Source organism: Larimichthys crocea, chromosome VIII (genome assembly GCF_000972845.2).
Source record: "Larimichthys crocea isolate SSNF chromosome VIII, L_crocea_2.0, whole genome shotgun sequence".
Taxonomy (NCBI): domain Eukaryota; kingdom Metazoa; phylum Chordata; class Actinopteri; family Sciaenidae; genus Larimichthys; species Larimichthys crocea.
In genome coordinates this window covers 1,517,770-1,523,769 of record NC_040018.1, presented here as the reverse complement: position 1 = coordinate 1,523,769, position 6,000 = coordinate 1,517,770, and positions in this window count along the sequence as shown.

Here is a 6,000-nt window from a genome sequence, read left to right as displayed (position 1 = left end):
ATGCTAATCTTAACGCACACATTTAGTGCATGGTTAATACTGCTTATAGAATACATAGACTATAACTACAGACGACAGCGCTGGACTTGACTAGAGGTGGACAACACAACTGGCCGGAGATTCGTAGATGTGGGGATTATTTGACGAGTCTTAAAAATATAAATGTAAGTATCGGCGGGCAACCACTAAGAAAATCTTTTGGGATATCACGATTTATATTGTTTACGTAATACATGCGTTCTGCGTGTAGACGTAGACCTCGTTGCGAACCATAGACATGATTATAAAAGTTCGTATTGATGCGCCTGAATCTCGTGTTGTTGATTCATATCGTATTCATTTGACGTATCGTGTGAGATTAGTGTCAGATAAGGCCATGCATGTGGAGGGGCATATTACGAGTCTTCGATGTAATGTGCTGATGGGCGCAAGCGGTACCATGTCCAGACGACAGAAGTATCAAACTCCTGCCGGGGTGGCGTGCTGTGCTGTGGATGCGCCTGGAAAAACACAGAAGAGTCAAGACTACGTCGATTTAAGGGACCGTGCGGAAAGAAAACTCAATTGCAATACTTTACACTGGGAAACTGCACAGCGAACGATGAAAACTAATTGTTTCATAATCTCAGCAATGCAGGTTTAAGCTCTACAGTGATGACAAAACCAGAACATACCTATGAAGCCAGAGAGACCAGTTAGGATAGACACAATGTGTTGCTGAGAAACAACTGGAGTACAACCTTAACGGTGTTTGTTTGTCAGGAACAACGCCACAGGGCAAACTTATAGTTAGCAACATCCCAAGACTGCTTGCCTATGGCGCTGAAACGGGCTGCAGACTTCACAAGAACACAAACGTGTTGTTTTGTTTTGTGCACACATACTCTTTGACCTCGCTGGCTGTATCGAATCACAAACTGGGTTCCAGTGGAGTCCAGCATTTTTTATCCGTATCTGCCTGCATAGATAACCGTCATTTATTGCTGCCTCACGCGGAAAATTTCATTGCTGCGGTTGAATTTTACTCACAGGAAGAAACTCAAACAACTCTATACAGCATCAGCTCGCGTGTCAAACATGAGATCCTTTACAACAATATTTGTTCAAATATATAAAAAAAAAACCATACACAAGCCGGCCAAAATATTTCCGTTTTTTCCAAAATTTTCAAAAATCTGAAGCATGTCCGTCTGGTCAGAAGGAACAGTCCACTGCAACTCAGTTCTCTATAAACCACCTGTAGCAGAACCCCTCCCTTGATACCCTGAGCCAGCGTTAAGACCTAACTGCTTACATAATAACCAATAAGTCAGTAAACTATAAGGTAATGTCCCTGCCCAGGAGCATGGAGGGATTTCGAACCCATGTGGTTCTAAGAAAACAGAACATCCAGGTGGACTTGGGGGTTCTACAAGAGGCTTAAACACTTCTTATGGGGAGAAAACCTGGGCACTTGCACAAGGTGATCCAGGGACTACAGCATAGAGTACATTGCTGATCAAGCTTGAATGGAAGGCTCCTATGTTGTTGGTTTGGATTAGAGTAGCACCTGCGGCTTGTTTAAGCGCATGTACAGCTGAAAAACAGAAGAGCCAAGACAGAGGAGGCGATATCACCGAGCAACCCGTAGTCTGTGTGCTGGACCGTGCTCTTAAACAGCAGCCCTGTACAAACAAATAAAAGATGGCCGTGCGTTACCTTGAACGTGAGCTTGGTTTGAACACAGCCCTGTCCCTGCAGTCCAGTGCCCTGTCGGAATGAAAAGTGGTGTGGTCTCCCTGGAGAGGCGCTTTGTAAAACATCAAACACTTCATATCCCCAGATGGAGGGACATTCTGCAGATAAGAAGACAGAAAAAAAAGTCATTTAAAAAGCATGGAAAGTACAGAGCACGTCTTGTTCACAATGTAAATCACACTCCAGGTTTCAGAACACACACCGCCGTCCGCACCATTTGACGAATCGTGCATTGCTCTCCCGGGTTTCATTTCCCTCCTCTCTCTCTTGGCTCTCCACCGAATTGTTATTCTCCACCTGTGAGAGAGAATTTTAAGCTCTGGTCACTATTGATAGTTTAGTTACTTATACCATCATACACTAGACATCTCACAGCTAAAGTGTTTCAAATCAAATTTACAAGAAGAACTGTTTAACAATGGAGCAGTAACAAAAGCAGAATTAACCACATCTGCCCTTGCATGTGCATTTCAAGGCCTCCAAAATTTCAATCCACTTTTTTTTTGCTTTCCTCCGCTCTTGTCGTGGTACAGATCAGAGGAGACAAAGAGGCAATCTTGCTCGCTCTACTACTGTGTAGCCAGTCGCCTGCTTCTTGATGGTGCTAGAGAAAGCTCCCCTATTGGTTGTTGACACTGTTCCAAGTGATTAAACATCACTGAATGAGCCAAGAATCTGATAATATGTTTGATTTTATGAACATCAAGACAAGTTAAGACTTAACTTAAGACAGTAGAAAGTTTTATGACCACTTTACACTAAACGATGGAGATGCGGGAGATTCCGTAAGCGCGGGGATAGGTCATTAGGCATTATTCTGTTTCTGCCACATCACATATATGTTGCGACTACATACCTTCAATTTGAGCCTGGTCCGTCCCTCTGCATCCAGCATTTCTTCATCCTCAATTTCATCCTCATAATACTGAGGATCAAAGGGTCTATGAGGGAGATTTAATGAAACACAGTTACACAGATGCTGTTTTACAGTTATCAAGACCAAACACAAAGTAAAGGTCTATAACTACCTCTCTCACTAAAATAATCCCATACAGTACTATACTGTATACTACTATAAGTGTCTGAAAAAGTTTTCTGTAATTTTTTATTTTCTACCATTTATAAATATCTCTAAGTTACAGTATGTGTTTAGATCATTTTATTGACAGTGCCACGGTTCTGACCTGGGTTCCACAGACAGGAAGTTGGGAAGTTGACAAAATAAAGGTCAGATCCCAGGTCCCTGTGCTGACTTTTGGGATCTACTTCGATGCGAGTTTCAGGGCGCAGGCTCCTCCTCCGCCTGCTCCCCCCCATCCCATCCTCTGATACTGGACACACACACACAAGAAAAAAGAAAGGACCCGTGATAATAGGGATCAGCTCAGTGCAGGCTTAGAGAGAGCTCTGAAAAAAGAGATTTGGGAACTCTTGTAAAAAATAAATAAATAAATAAATGAAGACTCTGTACCAGGGGCTGGCCGGGGGTCGGAGGCTTCTCCGCGTCGCTTCTGAAGAGATGTCGTCAGCTTCTCCAAACAGGTCGTCTGCGGCCGCTGCCGACTTTGCTGTGATCAAGTGCATTTAACATGAGAAATTAGATGCACTGGATCAAATTAAAACTCAGATTTGGAGTCCAGATTAGGTTTGCCTTACAAATACTTGGTTTCTTACGTTCTTTCTTCCAATATCACTGTCGGAATCTGAATCAAGCAGGCACTTTTGATTTGGTTTTCTGTCTGAGGAAATCATCTTCACATCACTGCCTTTGCAGACTCTGAAAAAAAAACAGCATGACAAAAACAGTTAAATTTTTTTTTTTCTCCCAAGGCACCAAGATGGTAAAAAGGTACAGGACACATGAAAACATCTCACCGTGAATGTGAAAGGAAATAATGATTTCAATTAATCTTCTGAGATTAACCTCAGGATAAAGACTTCACATATGGCCCTAATCCTCCTCCACAAAAACAAATGTGTTGAGATTAACGCAGACAGCTGGCTCACGTTTCCTCTGTGTTTAAACATAGACCCTGGGAGTAACCTGACTTCCTGTTCCTCGGCCCCTCGTCATCAGAGTTTCTCTTTCTTCATCGGAGTAATGGCGTTTTCTCTCTCTCCTCCTCCCTCAGACTGGTCGCCTTATCTCCCTTCCCACTTGTCGTCATCTGACTGGTTCTCCCTGCCAAAGCTTCTCATCAAGTGAGGGTGCCAGGGCCAGACTGCGGAGTGGAAGGACTGTGCACGCTGGTTTAAAACAAACAGGAATGAAAAGTGTCATAACTACCCACAGAGTATGTTGATGCTCTGTGACTAATCTGTGACAACCATTGAAACAAGTCACTTTGAACAATTGGTTAATCAACAGATTTGTACTGTTCCATTGTGGGCGTTATCGTGGGCAAATTGTCACAATTTGTTTTGTTTTTTTAAATAATGGAGCTCTGGTGCACAGAGAGATATACTAAATATCTGGCTTAGATACACAGCAAATACATGTTTTTTTTTTTTTTCACGAGAACAGGAAAAGTATAACCACAAAAATAAGTATGTCATCGTGTACAGAAACATAATCAGTGCATCATTAAAAACTCCTAGACCTCCATTCAACATATGCCATCTCTAGAAAAATGATATCATTGAGCACAAACAGTTAAAATTAAGTTCAAATTCAAATGAAATCAGAATATTTTCACAGCTAATGCATCCTGCATAGCTGTTGTACATCTTAATAAAATGTCATTTTAAAAGACGGACATTGATCACATCATAACACTTAACTAATTGTATATTTTTAAAACAGCTAAACTAGCTTAGTCAGAGACATTAGGCAGAGAAGGAGAAAGCAGTGCACTCTTCACTAAAACTGAGCCCCTCCTCCTGGGCACTAGGTGTCCCTGTTGCTCTCTTTGTGCATTTCACAGATGCTGAATGGAGGGGTCATCAGCTGCACAACAACACCTGGGCTGTTTAACACTCCCCTATAAATGCCTCTATACGCCTGCAGACGCCTCTCTGGCTCTGGCTCGCTGAGTCTGACTATGACTCTCGGTTCTGGCATGACAACAGCATGTGTTTTATCCTGCATCACACAGTCACACATCCATTACAAAATAAATATGTCATTGTGTACAGTAAAAAATTAAATCTCTAAATCAGTATCCGTTATCTCAGTTAAACAATCAGAAAATCCACCGTGTTGCCGTACCTTCTGTCTGAACGGACGCTGCCCCTCTCAGAGTGAGGGCTCCCCGCTCCAGACATCCCACTGCCGGCCGGCTTCCTCCATCTGACCGGTGACCCCCGTCCTCCTCATCTTCATCGTCATCTCGATGGCCGTGCTCGAGCCCTGTGCTGCTCTGCATCAGAGTGATCGTTTTCCCCCTGGTCTGAGTGCATGCTGGCGTCCGACTGGTTCCCTGATCGCTCAGACTGGTTGTCGCTGCCGCTGTGTTGACTGTGTTGCTCATCCTCGCTGTCGTCTCCAAACAGCTCCTATCAGGTAGAAAGAGGTGAGCTGGGGTACAGATCATTCAATATATGATTACAGCAGACACTGTTACTTATGCGATGATATCTCAGTATGTCTGTTGCTTAACTACTCAGTGTTCTTAAACTTTTTACACCCAAAAAAAATATAAATTGCAAGGCATTACCTGGCTTTTGTGGGCTGCTGAACAGCAGTTATGATACAAAACACATAATTAAATGCTAAATTAAGTGTTACCTGGATAGGTCAGGCTAAAGACCAACATCACACAGTCAGACACAGCCACAGACTTATTCATACTGGGTTTCCCTGCCTCCTGGCCATCCCTCCTCATCACATCGTCCCGTTCTCTCTCACTGTCACTGCACTGCCGCTGCCTGAGGCGTTGCTGGCCGATCGAGGTCTCTCCTGCTCGAGTCTGAACCGGAGCCAAGCCTGACTCTAAAACGCAATAAAGCAGATTGTTTTGTTTTTGTTGCGGATCACAGCAGGTGAATGTTGTGGCATGGGCGGCACAGTGGTGCAGTGGTTAGCAGTGCGACCTCACAGCAAGAAGGTTCCTGTTTGTCACCTGACTGGGGAGAGTTTGCATAGTCTTCTCTAATTACACTCTAAACTGCCTCCAAGTGTGAATGTGAATGGCGTTTGTTTCTCCATGTGTCAGCTTGTATCCCCGCTGACATTGTGCAAGTATGAACTGGCAACTTGTCCAGGGTGTACCCTGCATCTTGCCCGGTGGTCGGCTGGGATTGGCTCTAGCTCCTTGCGGTTAC